A 26076-nucleotide genomic window follows, 5' to 3' on the forward strand; every position below is an offset into this window, starting at 1 on the left:
CAGCTCGCCTCCCTGCCTCGCTCGGCCCAGCACCGCGGCCTAGCCCAGCCGAACGGCCTGGCCGAAACCGTCGCCCACGCTCCTCCCCAGCCGCTGACGCCCGGGGCCCACTTGTCGGCGCCATCCTTCTTCCCCGCGCGGCTCGGAACCGCCCGCGCCCGGCGCTGCAGCAACCGCCACCCACGACTGGCGTCGTGGGAGCGTTCCCCCCCCCCCCGCTCCTCGGCCCTGTTAAATAGCAACCGAGCCCCCGTGCGCACCCCTGCTGCCTCCCCGCCTCTTCCTTGCATTCGCCGAGCGCAGCAGAGGCCACAACAGCCGCAGCCGAAGGTCGCCGAGATCCGCCATCGCTGAGCTCGGAACCTCCGCACGAACAGTCGTCTCCAAGCCGCCCCCGTCTCCATTTCTCCCTTGGCGAGCTTCGCCTTGTTCCCCTATCTCTCCCGGTACCGTTATTTTCATTTTTCTTGGCTTCTAGATGCCCTGGCCATGAGCTCCGTAAGCCTTGGCCACCGGCCATGGCGGCCACCGCGCTACCCGCTGTTCCCGGCCGCCGTATAGGCCTGGACGAGATCCCCTGTTTCCCCTCTAACCCCCGGTGCCCTCGGTTGGGAAAACCGTGGACCGTAGGGCAGTAACCGAGCTCGCCGACGTGTTTCTCGTCGTCGGCAATGGAGCGCCGCCGCGGCTGCTACTATGCCCGGTCGAAATCCTTCTCTCTCCCTCCCCAGGTCTAATCCGAGCCCTCCATCCATGATCCGACGGCCTAGATCTTTCGATACCCCTTCACGTGGCTGATTTGCAAAAGAGACCCTGGACTTTTCTAAGTCCTAACCCGTAGTCCAAGGCATAGTTCCCCGAATGCACATTTTCGTTTGGAAAACGTAAACTTCACGGCTTAAGTCAAAAATACATTTTCAGTATTTACAGAAATGCCATTTGAACTGTTTCGTTTATAAAATTGTCGTTTTAGCTCCGAATTGATCCATTCAAATCGCGTTAGCTTCGTAATTTCATAAGCTACATGTTGGAACTACTGTTAGTCAAGTTTGGAACTTTTTAATTTCATGATTAGATTTAATTAAATATACGGCTATAGGAAAACCCGTTTAAATCATAACTTTCGCATTTTAGCTCTGTTTTTCGTGAACTTCGCGTTGACGTGATCATAGCGAGACGTAGATTATGTTTACAAACATTTTATCTTGTTTTCAATATTGTTGGTGTACTGTTCTAATGATAGGAATGTTTGCTTTGCATGAATGCTTTTGGAATGTTGTATGTTGCCATGTTGGTCGCGTTCAGACGGTAAGGAAAACGTTGGAGACCAAGAACTCTTCGATGACCAGCAGGACCAGCACGAGTTTGTGAACCAAGGCAAGTATAGCATGGGCCTTCCTTGATATCCTATTTCACTTTAATCAATTACTCATTTGCATGTGTCTAATTTTGATACCCGTAAGGACATCCTAGTGATTGTTTATCTTGTTCTTTGTCTCCTATGGGTTGGGTAGATTGCTAGTGCTCTAACTGAACTTGATATACATGATGATGAATGATACTATGGAAATAAGAGTTTAACATGATTCATAACAACTGTTCCATAGGGCGAAGGTGCAAATAACCTTTGTTCATGTTGCTCCCAGCTCTCCATAAGGACTTATCTGTCGGCAAAAGCTGGGACTGACAGTGCAACCGGAAGAGTCATATGGCTCTGACTTTAGCTCAGTAATATGATCTTTCCTAGGTAGTTAGAGGTTACCTTTTTGGCGCAAATGGGGCTTGCCATGTTGGGTATAGGGCTGCCTCTGTTCCTATGAGTATAGCCGCAATGGATATGTGCCATAGGAAAGGGGGGTTCCTACATCTGCCTACCAAGGAAACCTAGCGGCCCTAACTTGTTAGGGAAACCTATGAAATGGCTTCATAGTGTACCCTGCCCGCTCACCTTGGTAGTGACATGGGAGTAATTAATCCGGGCATATGGGGATCACGACTCGCGGTGAATGTGCACCACCTCTGCAGAGGGTAACAAACTGTTATAACAGCCGTGCTCACGGTTACGAGCGGCCCGGAAAACTCACAGAATAATTGGATACTTGTTGATGATCATTTATGATGGTATATGATGGATATATGATACACTTGACTCTGAAAATTGTTCATATGGGATTAAATGGGAGCTTAAGCATAATTTGATATTACCTGAGAATAAAAGTTTGACTTACTAAAAATGCTAACTGCAGTAAACCAGTGTCAACCTTTTGAGCTTCATAACCCCATGTTAGCTTGTTAAGTACGGGATGTACTTACACTTGTTTATTTTCTTTATTTGGATAAAAATCCCGGATGGGTAACAGATGACAACGGGTATGAGGATTTCCCGGAGGATTTTTAGGCTTGTGGTCAACCAGTTGACCTTCCCTGTGATGAAGCCCACGAGAGTTTATTATCTTTTATTTTCCGCTGTGTGATGTAAGACTAAGTTGTATTATGGATGTGATGTAAGGGACACCGTGATGATACTTTATATGATTTGTTGACTTGTGTGTGTGACTGTTTCCTGGGCACACATAAGTATTGTGCATTCAATTTTATCCTTAAAATTGGGTGTGACATTATGTCATTTTCATCCAGATCCTTGAACTATGAAATTGCATATCTAAAGCTCAAACAGTTTTTCCCCTGTTTGGGCTTTACAAGCCTTGTAAATTGTAAATATTCCCTTTCATATATACATAAAAATTAAGTAGCGGCCTCCCCGGTCCCTGCTGACCCTTAAAAAGTCCTGATACTATTTAAGTACCCCGGTCCAAAATAGCCACATCACAAGTCATTAGCTGATGTGGTGCTTCAATGTGAAACCGACATATGCATCCTTAGCTTATAATTACACGAGCGATCTCTAAACTATCACAATATTCTCCCCGAAATCCCAAAATTATGGAATTACATATTTAGGTCCCTACTATATTAAACTACTCTAATCCCAATCCAAAACTCCTTATTTTCAAATATCAATTGCAGAGGTGAGCGTTGACCACATGTGTAAATCTGGGTCTATACAGATGCTATGGGAAAGGTGTCTCCGCGTCTGCACCTCAAAACTCTTTTTGCCCGCCTCAAATTAACCTGTACTATTGTAGTGTGATATGGAAAAAAGTAGAGGCTGAAATAGCTGAAACTTTGTTGACCTTTCTTTAGACTGGTTTCTTTCCGTCACCTGTATTTTGATATTATGGTCGACTTGATAGTTCATCTGCGTGCCAAAGCAAAAATGGCTGGCCCGGTTCATTATCGTAGCAAAAATGGTCGATAAAGATTACGTTGGTCGATAAATCTGTTTGATGTCTAATGTCCTATTCGTTTGGTTGATAAGTCATGACTGAAAGCAGGGGTGGATCTAGGGCTTGGGCTGCCCGGGCTGCAGCCCGAGGCGAGTTCATGTAGCCCCTTTAACATATGTGGTGTTTAGCCTAAAAAACTATGATCTTAATTAGACAAAAGGAGACCTAGGAAGCAAGATCAGACTGTTTTGAACGTGAATCAGTAGCTCAGCCCGTACGCCCCGTTCTGGATCCGCCCGTAACTGAAAGTGTTGTTGGCTGATTCGTTGTAAAAGAAAAATACTGTTTGTTGGCTGAAAAAATACGACGCTTATAAGCTAAGCGAACATGGCGCAAATTTATGCTTGCCGTAATGTCTGTCCCGTCAGATAGTGTGCTGAGATGGGAGGATCTTTGGCGCGTGAAATCTGCCCTTTTCTAGTGTCATGGTATAGTGCAATGAGCTTAACAAGCAATACAGTTTTTTTCTTATTATATTAGAGAAACGGAACATGTTTATTATTTTTGAGATACAACACAAGCAAAGTCCAGTAGTGATACAGCAAGAGCCCGTCGTCCACGTGTGCTTATTTATTCTAGCGGAGGATTCGATTTTTCCAACACAACGCCTTGCATGGCATTCATCACCTTGTTATTAATCCCTGGCACACGTACGGTCTCCTTGACGATGTGGTCAGGGCAGCGTGTAATGGGCCTGTTCGCTTGGAAGAATTTGAAAGAATCTGGATGAATTTGTGAGAGCATGAACAGTGAATTTCAGCAGCGATAAATTTTGGCTGAAATTTCCACCAGCCGAACGCAGCCAATATATGAAAGTCAAACAAATTCAGGTGAGAACGAATGCACAAATGTGTACTCCCTCAGTCCTAAAAATACCGTTGTTTTAGAAATAAACAAAAAGTAAACGTCTTTTTGGATGGAGGGAGTAGTATACTGTTCACAGTTTTGTAGGATCCACACCTACATGGATATACATATTCTTGAAATATGCATGTACACGTGACGTACCTCCGCACTTGTAGCCGACGGGGCGATCGGCCATGTTGCAGCGCTTGGGGATGGTAATGGCGACCTCCGGCTTGATCCCGGCAGCCCTGGCGGTGCCGGACAGCATGACGGCGCAGAGGCAGCTGGGGCTCTGCCCGATGGCGTGCACGGCCGAGCAGCAGCTGCTCGTCGGCGGCCGAGATGCATGGCGCCAGCCTTAGTGCCACCCTGTCAGCGGAGGCTCCGCACTCCCCCGCGCCGTGCGCGACACCGGCAATCACAAAAATCAGAGCAAGCGAAACAAGGAGTGGCCTCATCATTGGTGATTAACCTCTACTACTGGCTCCACTCACTAATAGAGAACAGACCTTTGATCATCGATCAAAATAGGCTTTAGTCCCGGCATTTTTTGCGTCGACTAGAGATACATTTAGTCCCGGTTGGTGGCTCCAACCAAGACTAAAGGTCCCTCCCAACGGCTACTGCGCCAGACAGAGGTGGCAGGGACCTTTAGTCCCGGTTGGAGCCACCAACCGGGACTAAAGGTAGACTTTTACTCCCGGTTGGTGGCTCCAACCGGGACTAATGGTCCCTGCCACCTTTGTCTGGCGTAGTATCCGTTGGGAGAGACCTTTAGTCCCGGTTGGATCCACCAACCGGGACTAAAGGTCCCCCTTTATATCCCGGCCGTCTCCTTCTTCCTCCCCGAGCCCGAGCTCAGCACATTTTGAAGCTCACTACACTAGTGTTCTTGCTTCCTCCCTCCATTGTTCCTCCATCTATTCTTCGATTTCTCCGTCGATTTCTTCGATTCCTCCGTCGATTCTTCAGTTGTAAAGGTTACCAATCTCATACTCTCATTTTTCATCATTGTCTTATCTTATTTTGTTCACTATATATATGGTTCTTTATTGTGGTTTTTTCATTTGTAAGCAATTTGAGCTCAAAATCACTTCAAGCTTGCATATTTACATGACGAAGGTTAAAGTAGCTAGTTGAACTTGCGGACCGTGTTCATCTCGGCGAGCATGTTCTCTGCCGAGCGGTAATGGACGTCAAGGAGGAGCTTTGATTCTACGAGGAAGAGCGGCAACGGTCGTGTAAGACCATGTTTCCTTCCTTGTAGAATCAAAGCTCTTCCGTGGCCAAGTACGGTGCCGTCCGGTGGAGAAATGCTCGCCGAGATGATCACATAAGCAAGGTCAACTAGTACGGATGGTTATTTATTCACACGTCTCGATATCGTCGCAGTAGTCTGTCAATCACCGTACCCAAACGTAGTATATATATAAATATAAACGATAATCGATTGTTATGTGTGTACACTCCCATTCTTCTGTTAATTTGCGGAAATATCATGTGAATTACTTACCTGCCACAGTAAAAGACGAGAACACAATGACCATGGCCACGACCATGAAAAATGCCAACGACACAACACTAGCAACTTTCTCGGCAAGCAGAGTAGTGTTAAACGCTCTGAAAACCTTTAAACTTCAAGCTTGCATATTTACATGAAGGAAGGTTAAAGTAGCTATTAAAAACTAGTATTCACTGTTCATTCATAGCATGCATAGCACACTTCATTGTTTAGAGATATAGAGAATTTTAGAGTTTTTTTAATTTTATTTGTTTATAAAATAAGAAATTTATAGTGTATTAAAAAATGAGTATAGAGAGTAGATGACAACTGCTTCCGGGTCCTCGGCCTCTCATGGGTTTCCAAAGCGACTTAGGCCGGGCCTCCCACTCATTGCATGCGACAAGTGTTGTGATGAGACGAAGATTGTGATGGAGTACCGAGTGAAGAAGGAGGGTCCCAACAAGGGTCGTATTTTCTATAAGTGTCCGGATCGTAATGTGAGTTATTTTATCGTATTTAATGACTATGATTAGTTTATACCTATTTTCATGATGGTTGTGATTAAAGTTCTAATTTTCTGTTTTAATTTCAGTGGGATGGCACTGGATGTTCAGGCTTCTACTGGGAGGAAGAGTATGTTGAACTCGTGCAAAAATATCTTGCACAATAGGAAGATATGGCGGCTAATGAGGCAGTGATCCAGCCGAAGAAGCCCAAAGATGTTGAACAAACGGGAGATCTGTCTGTTTTTGTTGGGATTGGTCACGAAATCCTTGTGCTGCTGAAGTGCATTTTAGCTTTAGTGTTTTTAGTGGTAGTTGGGATTGTCTACATTGTAGCGATGATTTCTTAAATTTATAGCTTTTGTGGTGGTATGCATGTTGTATAATTAACTAATTATGTTCTAGGTTTTAATACGGTATTTATGTCATGTAATGCAGATGAGTCGGCATTGGATGTACAATGCTGATCGTCGCTCCCAAGAGTTCATGGACGGCGTGCATTCTTTGTTACGTGCGGCCGAGGCAAACAAACGCGATGGTTTCATGTGCTGCCCATGTGCCGTATGTAAGAATACGGTGGAATATCCTTGCTCAAGGACTCTTCATTCACACTTGTTCAAGTCGGGTTTCATGCCAAACTATATTTGTTGGACGAAGCACGGAGAAACCGGCATTGTAATGGAAGAAGATGAAGAAGAACAATGGGACGACAATGATATTATTCCCGATGGTGCGTGCTTCAATGATACTGCAATAGGAGAAGCTGAAGAAGAGGTAGCCGCAGAAGATGAGTCTGCTGATGATCTTTGTCAGGTCATTCGTGACGCACAAAGAGAATGTGAAAGTGAAAAGGAGAAGATCAAGTTCGAGCGGATGCTAGAAGATCACAAGAAATTGTTGTACCCAACTTGTGATGCAGGGCAGAAAAAGTTGGGAACCATACTAGAATTGCTGCAATGGAAGGCAAAGAATGGTGTATCTGACAAGGGATTTGGAGAGTTACTAAAAATCCAAAAGAAGATGCTTCCGAAGGACAACGAATTGCCCGCCACTACCTACGAAGCAAAACAAGTTGTCTGTTCTATGGGGCTAGAAATCGAGAAGATACATGCATGTCCTAATGACTGCATCCTCTACCGTGGCAAAGAGTACGAGAAATTGGATGCATGCCCGATATGCCATGCATCACGGTATAAGATCATGCGAGATGACCCTGGTGATGTTGAGGGCGAACGTCCGCGGAAGAAAATCCCTGCCATGGTTATGTGGTATGCTCCTATAATACCACGCTTGAAACGTCTGTTCAGAAACAAAGAACATGCAAAATTGTTGCGATGGCACAAAGAAGACCGTAAGGTAGACAATATGTTGAGACACCCTGCTGATGGGTCCCAGTGGAGAGCAATCGACAGAGAATTCCCGGAGTTTGCAAATGACGCAAGAAACTTAAGGTTTGCTTTAAGTACAGATGGTATCAATCCTTTTGGAGAGCAGAACAATAGTCATAGCACTTGGCCTGTTACTCTAAGTATCTACAACCTTCCTCCTTGGTTATGCATGAAGCGGAAGTTCATTATGATGCCTGTGCTCATCTAAGGCCCGAAGCAACCTGGCAATGACATCGATGTGTACCTGAGACCACTTATTGACAAACTTCTCATTTTATGGAATAAAGAAGGTGTACATGTGTGGGATAAGTACAAACAAGAACACTTTGATCTACGAGCATTGTTGTTCATAACAATCAATGATTGGCCTGCTCTAAGTAATCTTTCAGGACAGTCAAACAAGGGATATAATGCATGCACACACTGCTTCGGTGATATTAGAGGTGTATTCTTGAAAAAATGTCGAAAGGTCGTGTACCTTGGCCATCGTCGATTTCTTCCTGCAAATCACCCCGTAAGAAAGAAATGCAAGCATTTTAAAGGGAAGGTAGACCACCTGACCAAGCTTTGCAACCGAACCGGTGAGGATGTACTCGATATGGTCAATGATGTGATAGTCGTCTTTGGAAAAGGACATGGCAGCCAACCTGTTCCGAACGACGCTAACGGTCACGCACCCATGTGGAAGAAGAAGTCCATATTTTGGGAGCTACCCTATTGGCAAGTCCTAGAGGTCCGTAGCTCGATCGACGTGATGCACCTGACGAAGAATCTTTGTGTGAACCTGCTAGGCTTCATGGGTGTGTATGGAAAGCCTAAGGACACATTTGAAGCACGACAGGACCCGCGTTGTTTGAGAGAAAGAGACAACCTGCATCCAGAGAAGACAGATGATGGACGCCATTACTTATGTCCTGCTAGCTACACTCTAAGCAAAGAGGAGAAAGAAATCATGTTTGAATGCTTAAACAACATCAAGGTACCATCTAGATTCTCCTCGAATATAAAGGGTATTATAAATGTGCTAGAGAAGAAATTCTGTAACTTAAAGTCACATGACTATCACGTTCTCATGACGCAATTACTTCTAGTTGCATTAAGAGGAATTCTACCTCCAAATGTACGTCTAGCCACCGTGAAGCTATGTGCATTCCTCAATGCAATTTCTCAGAAGGCAATTGATCCAACTGATCTAGCTAAACTCTAGAATGATGTGGTTCAATGTCTCGTTAGCTTTGAGTTGGTGTTCCCTCCTTCCTTCTTTGATATCATGACACACCTCCTAGTTCACCTAGTCAAGGAGATTTTCATTCTCGGTCCTGTGTTCCTACACAACATGTTCCCCTTAGAGAGATTCATGGGAGTCCTGAAGAAATATGTTCACAACCGTGCTCGCCTAGAAGGAAGCATCGCCAAGGGCTATGGAACAGAAGAGGTCATTGAGTTCTATGTTGACTTTATTACCGACCTTGACTCGATTGGTGTTCCTGAATCGAGACATGAGGGGAGACTAAGTGGAAAGGGGACACTAGGGAGGAAAACATATATTGGTACGGAGGATGATTATTTCAATAAAGTGTACTACACAGTTCTACAGAACTCCTCTTTGGTAGATCCGTATATTGAGACACATAAGGATCTCTTACGATCCGAGTTTCCAGGGAAGACTGAAGCTTGGATTACGCGTAAGCACATGGAAACTTTCGGCGGTTGGTTGCGAAAAAAATGTCAAGGTGATGAGAGCATCCATGAGCAACTGTATTTATTGGCTATGCAACCATCATGGCATATCGTCACATACAAAGGGTACGAGATAAATGGGAACATATTCTACACAGTAGCCCAAGATAAAAGGAGTACCAACCAAAATAGTGGTGTCCGCATAGATACCACAGACCCAAATGGGAATAAGTAGACATATTATGGCCGTATAGATGAAATATGGGAACTAGAATATGCACCTACTTTGAAGATCCCATTGTTCAAGTGCCAATGGGTCAAGGTGACCGGAGGTGGGGTAACAGTAGACAACGAGTATGGAATGACAACAGTAGACCTTAGTAATATTGGGTACAAAGACGAACCATTCGTCCTTGCCAAGGATGTGAATCAGGTGTTCTATGTCAATGATATGTCTACCAAACCAAAAAGAGGGAAAACGATAATGACTCAACCAAAGAGCCAAAGCACCACATAGTTCTTTCAGGGAAAAGAGTCATCATGGGAATTGAGGACAAGTCGGACATGTTAGAAGATTATGAAAAGGATGACCGAATTCCGCCCTTCAAAGTGAACAAAGACCCTAGCATCTTGATAAATGATGAGGACACTCCATGGTTACGACACGATCATAACCAAGGGACATACATAAAGAAGAAGTTCACTACTGTGCCCACTTAATGATATAGTGATTTAATGTAGTGTGTGTTTGAGATATTATGTAATAATTGTGAATTCAGATGTTTATTATGTCGTGTTTTAAATTAAATCAATGTTTGATTTGGTGGGATTTCTCTCTCGAAAAGTTAAATTAAGATATTGAGTGATGAAAAATTAAAATATTAATGTTAAAATGATGTGAAAACAAATTTTCTGTCCAAAACCAATAGTTTTAATAATTTTAATTAAACACTACATTTTTGCATTAACGAAATAATAAATATTAGTTACATTATGTTTTATAATTATAACAAAAAATAAAAAAGTTAGGTTATAGATTTTTCCTATGTGCAATAAAGAAAAAGAAAATCCATATTTTTAATAAAATAATTTTATGCCTTTTATTTAATTTACTATGTATTTAACAAGACTATTGCATTTCTATTAAAAAAATTTGCTCAAAACAGGCGGGAAACGAAACTGTAGCCCACCTTTACTCCCGGGTGGGAAGCTCACCCGGGAGTAAAGGTGGGCTGCAGTTTCGTGGCCCGCCAAAAAAAACCTTTGCTCCCAGTGCGTGTTACCTTTACTCCCGGTTGGTAACACGCACCGGGAGCAAAGGACCTTTACTCCCGGCTGGTGGCTGGCACCGGGAGTAAATCACCAGGAGTAAATCTCTCTGGTATATAACCGCCAGTGCCTGGCGCAGATCGATCCCCTCCTCTTCTTCCTCGTCGAACACCGCCGCCCTTTCTCTCTTCTTCCTCGTGCCGCCGCCGATTCGTCTTCCCCTGCGCATCAGCCTGCCGCCGTGACATCGGAGCCCGCGCCTTGCCTCGTGCGGCCCTCCACCGCGCGCGCCCGTGCGGCCCTCCACCGCGCGCGCCCGTGCGGCCCTCCACCGCGCCCGCCCGAGGTGAGTTCTCTCGGCTTTCTCTCTCCTAGTGCCTAGGGTTTCGCCATTCAGCGGCCAGTCGCAGTATGGGCATGGCGGGGTTGCATGGCCGGCCGTGGCGAGGATGATGGCGCGGTGCCGTGGCTTGCTCGTGGCTATGGAGTTTTGCAAAAAAATTTATTTTTTGCCGGTTTGCAATGCTATATATTGACATTTGTACTGTGTTTTGCAAAAAGAAAAAAACATGTGGACATGCATGCATGATATATAATATACTCCTTTTGATCACAGCCCCGGCTCGACGCGTGGGCCACACCCTCCAGCGCATTGACCGCAGCCTCAGCCTGGGTTGCTCCGCGCCGACGACGCCATCCACCGCACCGACACCGCCCTGGCCCGCCTCACGTTGTCGTCGTCAGCACACCGGCCACCGCGCCGACATGTATATATATGTCATTTGTATTCATATGCATGTATATATATGTCGCGGAGCACCGCCGCCCTCGTTCGCCCATGCGTTTCTATGTATACAGCGGAGCACCGCCGCCCTCGTTCACCCATGTGTACAAACATATATACGGCGGAGTGGAGCACCGCCACTCTCATCACACTGCCCTCTCTCGCGGCCTAGTCGATCAACATTCATATTATCGTTATTGTTAACGCTAAACAATCACACTAGGGCGAATTGCGTCGGTGACTAGGGCGAACCACGTTGTTGATGTCACCGACGTGGTTCGCCCTAGTCACCGACGCAATTCGCCCTCGGCCGTTTATGTATAGCCCTAATTCTCCCTAGTGTGGCGAATTGCGTCCGTGATCGAGGGGCAAGATTTAATAATGCATATTGTTCGTAGATTTTACGCATGTAAGCAAAGATTTGACGTACTATATATTGGTTTTGTTTTTTGAAGCTAGATGGCCGACCCGAGAAACATGGATGAGGAGGAGTTGATGATGAATTTGATCAACACTGGCACTCAAGTTGTCGGCGATGATGGTGCTAAAAATAACGTGCAAGAGGATGCAGATGACAGGAGTCAGTACTTAGCTCTTGAACAAAATGAGCAACAACATATTGGCCAAGTATGTATTTTTTTATTATTAGCTATATATATTATCATATGTCTTATGCGTGCTCATGACATTAAAAATAATGTTTATGTTTTGTAGCCCTCTGGATCGACATCAACAACTACAACAAAGAGTAAAAATGTTCGAGGTCCCAAAAAGCCATTGGAGGGCCGCCTCATCATCTTAGAGTTCAATGTGGATACAGGCGAACCCGGGGGGGGGGGGGGGGGGGCAAATAAAACGAAATTCGTGCACCACTGTGGTTACCTTATACGGGACCGGCTCCCGATCAGTACCCGCGAATGGAAGAAGAAGGCCAATGCTCCTCATATCAGTTTTGTCTCCGATCGTGACAAGACGTTAATTTGGAAAGATGTCTTGGTACATTTCATGCTCCAAACAGATGGTTATGATGATATAATAGATGGTGATGAATTGAAGGAGCGAGTTAGGGATTGGACAATAAAGAAGATGGCCACCCAGTTTCAGACTTGGAAGAAACACCTATACACGACGTATGTCAAGAAGAACATAGCACCAGATTTCACTGTCCCAAGCCCGATCTCAAAGCAGAGGCCCTATTGGGATGAGTTTGTACAGTACAAGACGTCGGAAGAGGGTGTGAGTCGGGTGATAAAGAACCAACGTAATGCCCAACAGAAGACATACCGCCATAACTTGGGATCAGGTGGCTACCCTACTGCCATTAAGAAGTGGAACAAAATGGAAGCAGACCTTCTTGCTAAGGGTATCACACCAGAATCACTCGAGTGGGGAGAGCGTGCAAAGAATTGGTTTTTCGCTCATGGGGGAACACTGGACCAGGAGATAGAGAAGTGCGTTTATGGCGCAAGACTGCAAGAAGCAGCAAAAAGATTATTTTATGCTCAGAGAGCTACTGCTAGTGGTGCGTTCAGGCCCAACAGAGAGAAGGATGAACTGACATACGCAATCGGGACTATTGAACACGGTGGCCGAACTAGAGGCAAAGGAAGTGTCTCGTGGGAGCATGGATTCCCTCAGGACAGACCTTCCTACAGAAGCCACCAGAGAAAGAAGGAAGAAGAGGCACAGCGGCTCTAGAGGTTGGAGGAAGCGGTGCGTGAAGCATAGGAGCGGGAAAAAAACCTTGAAGTGAGAATGCAGGAGAAAATCAGAAGGCAAGTGCAAATAGCAGTGAGTGCAAGCAAACAGGCATCAGAGCTAGGAATCAACATTAGCCAATCTGTTCAGTTGAAAAGCAGCTGCGCTTCCACGGAGATACCAAATCAAGAGGACACAGGACTACGCTTCCCTATGGATGACATCACTGAACCTTGTACATCGTGTGAGCTACACATTCCGAAGGGGAATTCCACAATCAAGGTGGCTATCGGTCTTGTTAATCCTATCGACCGAACCAAGACACCAAGGATTCATGGGAATATAATCCAAGAAGGATATGCTACCATCTCGGTAGATAAAGCTGAAAAAGGTTTTAGTGATTTGTCTCTTAACATTCCTGGAGGTGATGGCGAGAGAAGCAGAGAAGACATTTATTATATGGCGCAAGCGCTACATCATCATTCCTGGGATGTCGCCTCCACCTCCTCCTGAACTACCTCACCATAGGTGCGGATGAAAACATTACATCATTAATTTATATTGGCTTAAATAATTAACAATCTGCTCATAATAATATGTCATTCCTTTTTTGTAGCAGATCCTCCCCCAACCTAAATCCAATTGTTCAATCGCCAGATCATCATAGTGCTCTGTACGATGACAATGTGTTGGAAGGCGAGGCTACATCCACACCATCTCTAAGGAGGTCTCCAACGCCGTAGCCGCCACCTCCAAGGAGGTCTCCAACGCTGCTGCCACCACCTCCAAGGAGGTCTCCAATGCCTCCCCCACCCCCGCCTACCAAGAAGCCAAGTACTAGCAAGAGGCTAGCCCCACAAACAAAGAACCAGTCCCCGCTGGCAAAGAAAGCCACCGTGAAACCAAGGGCTATTCCCAAAATAATATCTGAAGAGAAGGAAGAAGTAACTGATGCATATAAAAAAGATATGTCCAGATTCTATGACAAACTTAAAAAGGATCAAGAAGCAAGGAGAAACCCAGAGAAACCGTACTTCTTCGTAGCTCCAGATATTCTAAGAAAAAAGGTGGCTTCTTACCAGCAACAACAGCGGGAATCTCATAAGCCGTCCAAATCAACGTTAACGGACTATGACCGCACTCTCACCAAGTCAATTGAGGCGGCACAGAAAAAGAAGCAGGCAGGGAAAGGAGTTGCACAACTCGGACAATAATCGCACCAATCAGTCCCCCCGCTAGTTGTTGGTAATGAATATGGTTCGAATTTAGGATTAATGCATCAGGCAAACATACCTCCGGATGTCGATTTGGATCACCTTGGTGAATTTATTAAAGAGACTGGTCTCGACCTTTACCAGATGTTTGGTGATGGAAACATTGAGAGTGCGGCGGAGGTTGATATTTGGAAGAAAAAATTTATACTAGGCCAGAGTCTATACAACCCTCAAGCCTTAGGTGATCTGGGGACGCAAATATACCTGCTAAACAAGTGGTACATACAGGCGTCTACCGGTGGAGACTTCTGCGTTGGTGTTAGAATTAGAGACAAACATTGGTTCCGTGGCGATGATGTTATGTATGTTGACTTTGCAGAATTTCATCAACTATGCCATCTGACCTCTCTGGACAAAGTTATCATTAGCTGCTATTGCCTGTAAGTAATAATTCTTTTGATCTATTATTAAACTCATCATATGTGTGTATATGCATATAAATTATCCTAACAAGTACTATATATATGCAGATTTACAATGACAGAGCGCAGAAAGGAAGGCTGTAATGAAATTGGTTTTGTTGATCCCCATATAGTATTCAAAGACCCAGTTACTCCAAAGCCTAATTGGAAGTCTGAGTCAGAGAGTAACCTCATGAACTTCTTAGTGAACCAACGCCACAAGAAGGATATACTCTTTCCCTACAACTTTAAGTGAGTGTTAATAATGTCGATCATCCTTAATGGCTCATATGTTGATTCTAGTTAATTAATGAGTGTTATGCGTTATATCCTATAAACACATGCAGCAATCACTGGATATTGATGGACATCGATCTGATGAAAAGTCACTTGATAATCTATGACTCGATGAGAAAACCACAACAAGACTACCAAGATATGATAGATATTATCTAGAGGTAATTTCGGTATCTCTAGCAACTATATATACACATAAACATGATGATTAACTATATCTGATGACGTGGCAATTTTTTTATTGGGCAGTGTTTGAAAAACCTTTATTGAGAAGCAACATATGGAAAAATGCAAAGCGCCACTGAATGTAATCCCTTTGAAAGTAAGTCCCCTAAATCGCATCATCTTTATTAATTAAACATATAGCTTTCACCGGATCACCAGATTGGATGATAAATCTTTTTCTCATAAAGTGGTGTCTGAGGCAGGAACAGGGGAACAACTACTGTGGTTACTATGTTTGCAAGTTTATCAAGGAGGTCTCCCAAAGAACTCCTACAGAGAGACTCAAAGTACGTTAAAAATACACTATATATTCATTTAATTATTATTATTGATTGTGTTACTATGTCTTTATATATATATATATATGTGTGTACATATATTAATTTATTTTTCTTTAATTCAAACCTATAGGCTCGATGGTTGGAGGAAAATGTCATACGACAAGACAAAATCAAAGCAATTCAAGAGTCTATAGCCGGATTTTTTAATGATCAGGTCATCGATTCCAAGGACGAGTTCTACTTCGACCCAACACTGCCATGGAAGCCAAGCTAGAGGATGAGAGGAAACTTGTTATATCACAACAACTGTAATGCAATCTTTTGTAATATATGCACATAAAATAATATAATGTAAAATACACATATGCATGCATGCATGTAAATATATGATGCATGCATGCATGCATATATATATATATATATATATATATATATATATATATATATATATTTAATACGTTCATTGTGCTTGAACCGAAACATACTATACGCGCGTATAAATGTATTATTAGCAGCGTACAATACGACTTCGAAAACCTATTTTGAAAAGAAAACAAAAAAAATGAAAAGAAAATAAAAAAGAAAAAAGAAAAAAAAACATTTACTCCCGGTTCGTATTACCAAGCAGGACTAAAGGGTGTCGGCCTCGTGGCATGTCAGGAGAACTAAAGGTCCCCCTTTAGTCCTGGTTCCTGACCCGGGACTAAAGGACCTCCTTTAGTCCCGGATACTTGCTCCTAGGTGGAAAATCGGGACTAGAGGGGGTTCCACACCGGAAGGAAAAGCCGTCTCTGTACCGGTGACTAGTGTGTAAATCAGTTTGATTACACACTTTGTACTGGTGAGGCTGCTGCTGTGTTGCCCTCTCCTAAGGCTGGTGGTGCTTATATAGTGCTGGTGACACCGAGGGAGTAGCTCTTGGCTAAATGGAGTGACCACCTGGCACTGACTGATTGCATGCATCGTGCCACGGCACTTTGGCTACTGAGTGGTCACTTGCTTGATGTGCAAATGCAAACCGGCTAGCTAGTGGACTGCACGCTGCACGCGTGCTGTGTGGATCCGACATGAAGCCATCAACCGGATCAAAATGCTTCTTAGTAAAATGCAAACTTGGGCGATGGGCTGAAGGCACCCGAGCACGCTCGTATGCATGTCGGCACCCTGTTCGCATGATCGTATCAGCCATGCTTATTAGTCATGATACAATGTTTTTCTCTCACAACAAAACAGCATCAGTCGGCTTATAAGCCACATAAACGATCAAACGAACATGGTGAATACCATTACAAATCCATGGAGCACGAGCATTATCCATGGAGGTGTGGCGCGATGGTGTTGCAAGGGAGTCGGCGGCTCTCCCTCACCTTGGCACGGCGCCCTCTCTCACCCTAGCGACCAAGCTCCCCCTACCCCGGCGGCCATGGCGCTCCCCGCCCGCCATCCCCCAACGCTGGTGTCTTGTACTGTGTGTGCATGCTCTGTTCTCCCTTCTTCTTCTAGCTCTAGCCATAAGTGTGTGGGGACGAACAACGTCTATCCGTGGTCGGCACGGCTAGGGGGTGCTTGGCAATACTAGCAGGTGCTCGGCAAGATTGGTGGGTGGTTCACTCACCTGAGCCGGTGATCCTGTGGGCCAACAGTCTAAACACAAATAGTACTCTGAGGTGCTCACATATTGTTCTCCTAATCTCTCACTGATACAAGAGCCAAACAACTTGTAGAAGAAGACATCTGCCCAAAAAGGTAAAATCACTTCTAAAAATAAAATCACAGCAACAATAGGCAATACAATGAGATAGTATTTTGTTAGCCTATGAGTAATTACATAACAGAATTGTGTATATTAGTGGGATAGAGTATAGCAAATACAAGGACAAAATCAGTTGAGGAAAGCCTTATCTATGCAAATAGGACAATACTTGCAAAGTCCATGGATAATTAATATTTTTAAACATCTCTATAATATGGCTGCCATCTTGCAAACCAGTCTGAAACAACAGGTGCAGCCATGGAAAGTGGTGGACAATATAAGATAGCATGATTATATAGTACAGACTACAGAGAAGAATGTGAAAGCTATTTGAGCCATTAGAATTCATGGTCCCTCTGATTTGGCATGTGCGTGCACCAGGTAATATGAACTGGTTGATGAGAAAACCGGTTAGCCTGTATTAACACTCAGCATTTTAAGAGGGCATGGTCCCTATTATGATTTGGCATGTGCAGAATAGCAGCAGGCAATATGAACTTGTTGGTTAAAATTTCTTGTCATCAGTTGCATACATTGTCACATGTGCTGTTATCGGTAGATGACAATCCAAAGACCCTGGTATGGTTTTAGGTCACTAATCATCCATAATCTCAAAGTGCATACAAAGACACTGGCATTATTTTTGGTCAGTAACCAGTTCTGGTCTGAGAGGGAAAATATAAAACACCTGGTGTACATGGCCATGAATGAGGCACCGGTGCTGGGCAGAGGAAGAAATCGAAGCCTGACGAATATGTATTTTAGTAAAATAATGAAATTTGGGAGGCACAGTCCAGTTTAGTTTCACTGAAGATCTGTATGGAAAAATAGTTCCAGTAGGCAAGCATGTTAGTCGGCTCTCCTTTTTTTTGTAGACTATAATCCATATCTTTGGACAGTGATGGAACTAATGTGTGAAATCTGGAGATATCACGTCAATAATATAATGTTGTTGTCTGTATATGCAGACCTAATTTAACAAATGAATCTACGTTACATGGGATTTATACCAGTTGGGTCTCCTTTTTTTTAGACTACGATCCATATCTGTGTAGAGTGATGGAACTAATGTGTGAAATCTAGAGACATCATGCCGACAACAATCTAAACAATATAATGTTGTTGTCTGTGTATACAGTATAAATCGAAAGGGGACAGGGGTTAGGGATAAATCTGACCTTAAAGTGTAGAACCATCATTGTTATATGTACCAGCAGCTGTTGCCTATTCATGAAAGGAAAACATGTAAAGTCCAGTAAGCAGGTATAGGTTGGAAATCAACATCAAAGGAGAGGAGGTTCAAATTTTGTTTAAATATGGCTAGGCATCATCGAGCACTAACTATCATCGGCCCTTACAAAAAGCAGCATATAATATTTTTCATTGTAGGCAAAATTAACTGTAAAAAATAGTGCCTGCCATGTTTGGATAGCACATTTAGAGCAGCAAGTAAAATGGATGTGCATACAGAGCATACCAATATACCATTGCAAGATACTCAGCCATATGATAGTTTACTTCATGGAAGCTGAAGTCCCTTGTTTCATACTGTCATTTTTATGAAATGTAGCTGGGAAAGTCATAATAAATTGGTCACCCTTCTCAAAAATCAGGAATTAGCTGTAACAGCGATAGATGTATAAGGCATCAATTCGAATTTGTGTCACACTGACACTCTATTGAGCAGTACACAACACACAGGAAGCTCAGTCTGACACACCGACAGACAAAACAGATCAAGCTTAACTTGTGAGTTGTGACACACTGACAGACACAAACTGTTTTTCAGAGGTAGGCTACACACAATCTGTACATACTGAATTGTAATGCTTCTGCTGGCTGAATGGTCTCTGAATTCGATAAGCACATTCAAAATAAAACGCTGTAGTTCCCATGTACTTTTAGATTACACAACACTCAGTCCATGCACAACTATAGCTCCCATGTACATGGTACTGCAAGCCCATTGAGCCACGTATATGCATATATACTACCATTCCAAGCTGAGGCTTTTGCAGCCTGATAAAACTATTAAGTGGTTCAAATAATAGTGATGGAATATGCATGCCTATGCCCTGTAGTACAATGTTTGGCATCTGATGCCATGAATCTGCATCATAGGATTCAGGCTGTCTTAGCAAACAATCTTGCCTCTGTATTTCATCAATGCTATGTGCACAACATATATGATTGAGCATCTATCTTCCACTTGTAGTCGGTGAAGACTTGCCTGAACCGCGTCATTCATCCTTGTTGAACATAACCTGCACTTGAACATTATGACGTTAGATATCATATATATGTTGACAGGTCCAAGTAAATGCATCCTTCTCGAGTGAAATAATTTCTAGAAAAGGATTGCACTTCTAACAATGTTCAGATGCTTAGTGCTGATTCAACATGGACTCATGATCTTTTGTAATCAAGTCAGGTTGTTAAATATATGAAAGACATTCGCATTTAATTTCACAGCTAAAAGATGGGTCATGTGACAAAAGAATTTACATGCTGTAAAATCAAGAAATGGTCAAACACAGTGAAACTATCGCACAATGCACCCAATTGACGACTGTACTAACAAAAGAAACTAAGAAAGCAACATACACTAGTAGAATTGTAAACAGAACAATCCACGCTATAAACACTGACAGAAATACTACGCAGGGAGCAGCAACATCAAAATGCTCCCAGATTCTAGCATCGAGGAGAGGATTGTGGATTGTGGATTCATTGTTCTATAAAAGATAGATTGAACAAAGACTTGAAAAACATACCATTTAATAGCTAAACGAGAAACACCTTAAGCATCTTCCAGTTTCCACTGGTGCCTAAACAAATTGGAAACAGAAGTCTTGCACAGGCAAAGAAATCTGTGCCAAATCATATGGGCCACAGACAACTATATATGGAACCTAACATCCAGATATTTTCTGTTTCAAAACTTAAATATTTTAGATTTCAGATAGCTGAACAATTAAGCAGTTACAACATTAAAGATGCTGAATCAAAGATATGGTCTGAAGGGGGAGGGCATGTACCTTGAGCAAGGAGAGCAACAACACTAAACACTAAACAGAGACTTGAATAATGGGTTAGAAAATGCACCTGGGGCCAGCAAGCAAACACATACCACATGCACGGAACAAAACAAATACATCCACACTCAGCTAACCATGATACACACATCCCCTTGAATTTTCATCGAGCTCTTCTTTCAAATCAGCGTTGTGAAAAATCGATTGCTTTAGCAGCCTGCAATCAGAATTAAGCCATCTTGATCAACCAGGAGCACCCTACACTGTCGTTCTCCAGGGCAATCAAACAGAAAAATCCTTGGCAACCACAATTCACAAAACAAGGAAATGCTTCCATAACCAAAATCATGAACACCTGTCACCTTACATCTGTATTAAATTGCAGGTGGTCACAAAATGTGAATCCCTGGCATGTAAGATCGAGTATCATCTAACAAAACCAGACCATGCTGTGACTCTATGATCAATTTCCTACCCTGTTCAGCCAATACAGCATGCCCTAATTCCTTCTAAAAGAGCAAGAAGAAACACTTAGCAGATTAGGTAACAATTTCCCCAACTGGTTACAAGCCGCCATTAACCAGGTGCCCTGCAATGCCTCAGCAAAAGCAGGTACATGTATGGACTCAGTGCACTGAATGGATCCTTAGCAAACCAAACCATGCTTACCAATGCCATTTGATTGCTTGTGTTATTACTTGGGCATAATATGATGCATGTCTCAAGCTTCTACCTTCTCATAGAAAAGAAGGAAAGCCTCGCACTTGAGAACTTTGTCTAAGGAGACTTCTCTAATGCTTTTATCATTTGCACGAAACCACGAGGAAGAGCTACTGCTCGTCTCCTGCTCACTGACAATCCTGCTTTCTCTCACATAAGCGACAAAGTGCCCCCATGTTATGGTCCTGCGGCAATGCTCAATGACACCAACTAGGCGATATTTGGCATTATCCTTGTCCCCGGACCTCAAAGGTTTGCAAAATAATAATTCAAAAGGTCACGCAAACAAAATGTTAAATTAGCTATCAGCATCACTAACAAGAAAATACTATCAGATTAGCAGTTTTGGCATATATCAAGTGACTAGCTGATTCCAAAACATAAAACAGAATTAGTGTGACACAGTACAATTGTATTAATAGTCAGTTCATTTCATTTTTTATGCGCACAGAAAGGGAAAATAAAATCCTTAGCTGTTCCATTTTGCGGAAAAGGGTCACATAGCCATTGACACATGTCGCATATCACCTCTGTGTGAGACCCAATACCACCAGTCAGGCAGTCACCACAATTCAATTAGACTTCCCAATCAGCGTGCAATGGAAGTACCAGATGCTAGTTGCCTATTGTCCCATTTTCACATTACAGTCAGATACTAAAAAGCATGTAACAAATAAACTATAGAAACCTTTCTTCTGTATCATTAAAAAAAAAAATTCAGACCTTTTTCAACACTAGTAATATTTCTGTGCATATACTACAGGGGTCACACTTGGGTCACCAGGAGTGACAAAAACCCAGCAGAAACAACACAGAAAACAAAAGAAACCCAAGTAACAAGAGACGAAGTGATAAATTATTAAGAAAAAAAAGGGCGTACCCAGTGCAGAGAGCTCCCGCTCTGTGCGGGGTCTGGGGAAGGGTGTCAGTGGCAAGCCTTACCCTCGCCTGTGCAATGTGAGGAGACCGCGACTCGAACCCGGGACCTTCCGGTCACAGGCGGTAAGACTCTACCGCTTGCACCAGGCCCGCCCTTCTGATAAATTATTAAGAACTCAAACAAATTTATTTCTAGCACTACTACAGGACAGATAGTGGCAACTGGAAATTCTTTTAGAGACATAAAAAACTATATCTTATTCAATCTTTCCTAAAGATACTGAACAAACTATGAAATAAAAAGTAGCTATTGCAAATGAGAAACTTCGAACTGCACAAAAAAGTAATAGCTATTCCAGTTAAAAACTTCGAACTTGGTTCTTCTCCCACTTGGTTTGCAGTATTTTCCAGCTCTACTTGAGTTCTGTCTTGATTTAGCGCGCTGGCATTTTTGTTATCATGGCACTCAACAGGTTGCTCTTTTACTCCACTTCTCTGTGATGGTCACGTTCAGATCGGGCCATCAAGTGATGTGCTTTCACTGATGTTTGTCACCATCTATCTTCTATCTTTGCTTCGGCAGGTGGGGCAAGAGAAAGCAAAATCTTTTCAGCACGCTGGTCCTTCCCATTGTTGCTTTCATCACAAAGCCTGTTTATCACAAATAATACAAAATACAGAAAGTAATAAACACGGGAAAACATACTAATAAATTTCTATCCACTGAAAGTGCTCCCACAATGCAACTATTGAAGTATGAATACATTGTGGATTCATTGTTTTATAAAAGATAGATTGAGCATAGACTTGAAGAACATAGTACCAATTAATAGCTAGCTAAACCAGAAGCACCTGAAGCATCTTCCAATTTCTAGTGGTGCCTAATCAAATTGAAAACAGATTGTCTAGCACAAGCAAAGAAATCTGCACCAAATCATATGGGCCACAGAAAACTATATTATATATGGAACCTAAAATCCAGATACTTTCTGTTTGAAAACTTAGTATTTCAGATTTCAGATACTTATATAGCTGCATAATTAAGCAATACGACATTAAAAGTGCTGAATATAATCAAAGATCGTGCCGGGAAGGGGAGGGCATGTACCTTGAACAAGGAGAGCAGCAACACCTGTAAGTAAGCAACTAAAACAGATACTTGAAGAATGGGTTAGAGAAGGCACCTGGGGCCAGCAAGAAAACACATACCGCACACACGGACCAAACCTAACACATGTCCATCTCCGGAGGGGGAGGTGGGAGCTGCTCTGCTGCCGGCGCCCTGTGCTGCTGCAGCGGATCGATCGTCACGTGGTACACGCCATCCACGCGCATGTAGTAGCGGATGAACACGCACGCGATGAGCCACGTGGAGGCGTAGCAGAGGGACTGCACGACGCGGCTGACGAGTGTCCAGAAGCGGGCCTGCTCTCCGTCTGTGTAGAAGGAGAGGAGATTGACGATGACGTTCAGATAGTGGATCCCAACGTAAGCGCAGAGGAGGTTCTCCCCGGTGCGGCCCATGCCGCCGAACACGCAGTACATGGCGTACGGAAAGAGCTTCATCTTCATCGGCGGCCATGGCCGCTCCTCATCCTCCGCCAGGCGGGCTCGGCATCGCAACGGGATCCGAAGGGGCGACGACTAGAGAGGAGAGGGGATCGGGCGAGGAAGGAGGAGCACCTGCGGACATCGGGAGAGGAGGGAGGAGCCCCAGCGGCCTTGCCGGAATCGATCTAGGGAGCCGCCGGATCGAGATCGCGAAGCGCGCGCGCGGAGCTGTGGCCGGAGATCGAGATCAGGCTGCGGGAATCGTAAACCTCTGTGGATTGCTCTGGGAAGGGGGGAGGAGGCGGCGATGCGCTACAGGGTTTTATTGCCCGGGAAGATGGAGTCAGAGTCAGTTTGTGGCGTTCGCGGATCCTTCACGCGCGGTCTGCGGGATGTGAAAGGAGAGCGGGCTTTTTTTTCATTACCGTCTTGCGTCTTTACCTCTCGAGTCTTTTTTTACAAAAATAAATGGATTAAATAAAATGGGTGCATGTGTGTAACCCATAAATAAATCATCGTATGACATATTAATATTGAGAATTGAGAATAGCTGGATATATTGACTCCAAGCTCGTAAGAGCTGTTCTGCCAGCATCATACAATGGTTTAGTATATTTTTATGATTTTTTTAACAGTGCATATAAAGTAAAATTACCTTTTAGACTTTAGAGTATACTAGCAATATGCCCGTATGTTGCGACGGAAGAAAAACCAGTCTTCAAAACGTAATGGACAACGATTATTACGATTTAATTTTTTGTCTTTTCTATACATGCATGGAACAAAATAAAAGGCATCATAAGGCCAGGTTAACTTACCGTAAATTTCTGGAGGGTTTCAAAATTTCTTTTTTTTTTAATAAAAATTTTTGATTTTCTGGGTCCAGTGTCCATGAGCACACTAACGCGTGGGAAACCACTTCTTGTCTCTTTTTTTTTGTGGTCTTGCTGCTTGCGAGAGGCGAGCATGCTCACGAAGCAGAGCTCAGTGCGAGCTCCTCCTAGGCCCTTGCAACAACGCTAACATGTGAGCTTCCAGAGTAGTTTGTCCTGCTAGAGAACCTCGGGGTGGCGTTAATAAGCAAGCTCAGCGAAGCGGGTCCTGGTGGAGCTCCTTTGAACACGACCAGGTCCGGCATTGTGAGTTAGAGAGATCTTTGGCCGCGCAGAGTGCAAAGGATGGTGGGTCCTGGTGTCAAGGTGTCAACTACGGCGCGAGAGGCTTGAAGCGACGATGGCCTTCTTGCTATGTGCTAGGCCGTTTCAAGCAACTACCTACCATGGCCACCATGAGGTCCATGGCGCATAGCGCGGTGGACGAGCGGTGCAACAGGCCGACAGCTTGGCCGTAGCGGCTTAACCATGTTGTCGGGAACCAATACTAGGGTACCCGAAGAAGAGGAGTTGATACCCATTAACGCTAATTAATTAGAGCGATCAAGAATGCGACTACATTTCCCAGTAGGCCCTGCCTCGTCCAAACCACCAAGGCCGCAGGCTCCGTTTCATCCGATCATTCGACCCCCGAGGGTTGGGAACGCCTCCGGCTGACTCCCGAGGGATGGCTCCGCCTCACCAGTCGTCTGAGAGCTAGCTTCGCCTCGCCCGACCCCCGAGGGATGGCTTCGCCTCGCCCGACATCTGAAGGATGGCTCCGCCTCGCCCGACATTTGAGGACTGGCTCCACTTCGCTCGACCCCCGAGGGTTGGCTCCACCTTGCCTGACGTCAGAGGGCTGGCTCTGCCTCGCTCAACGTATGAAGGATGGCTCCGCCTCGCCCGACGTCTAAAGGATGGCTCCGCCTCGCCCGACGTCTGAGGACTGGCTCCGCTTCGCCTAACCCCCGAGGGTTGGCTTCGCCTCGTCCGACGTCTACGCTTGACTCCTCCCTAATGACGCACGGAGATAAGACAGGGCACTCAGGTCAACCGCAATACCAAGGACCATACCCTACACGCCTACAGGAAAGTATCGCCAGGATATGACAAGAAGGGCGCTTTGAGACCTTCCAGGCATGTCAGAGCCCAAATAGTATTGTAGGCATCGACATTTGTCTTACAGTGTTGTGGGCGCCGCCATTTGCCCTAGGGCGCGGATCCTAACGGAAGCTCACGACAACCACTACGGTCTAGGAGGAAACTCACGTCATCTCCTTTGCCTCTGGTTTTTCTCCCATCTGTAATCCCTGCTCTCTCTTGACCTATAAAAGGGAAGGCAGGGCACCCCACTAAGGGGATCGATTCATCACATCATGCATCACCTTACACTTAGCTAAGCGGCAACCAAGCTCTCAGGACTCATTCGACCTTTCCATCAGAGACTTGGGACCTATCCCTCTCTCGCCCGTTTGTAACCCCTACTACGAACTTTTCAGTGCTAATAACATGAGCAGCAGCCACAAACTGGACGTAGGGACATTCTGCCCGAACTAGTATAAACCTTGTGTCTTTTTTGCATACCATCTGGGCCAGACGAGCAATAACACAAATTTACTCATTGATGTTTACTCGAAACATCGATAGTTGGCGCGTCCCAACATTAACATCAAGCCACGGATGGCTAGTCACGGCATCAGCTGGATCCAGGGCACACACGTGCGCTTCAGGGACCTAGACTTCATCATCACGGTGGGAGGAGAGTT

General features: G+C 44.3%; 1 long non-coding RNA gene across 1 annotated transcript; it reads right to left on the minus strand.

Annotated features, from left to right (window-relative positions):
• Window positions 1-18447: 18447 nt before the first annotated feature.
• Window positions 18448-23833, minus strand: LOC136483728 (uncharacterized). Its single transcript, XR_010765589.1, has 3 exons — window positions 23568-23833; window positions 20025-23320; window positions 18448-19514 (listed from the first exon to the last, which is right to left on the minus strand). It is a non-coding gene; the product is annotated as an uncharacterized lncRNA (long non-coding RNA).
• Window positions 23834-26076: the final 2243 nt, after the last annotated feature.

This window comes from Miscanthus floridulus, chromosome 9, assembly GCF_019320115.1.
Source record: "Miscanthus floridulus cultivar M001 chromosome 9, ASM1932011v1, whole genome shotgun sequence".
Classification (NCBI taxonomy): domain Eukaryota; kingdom Viridiplantae; phylum Streptophyta; class Magnoliopsida; order Poales; family Poaceae; genus Miscanthus; species Miscanthus floridulus.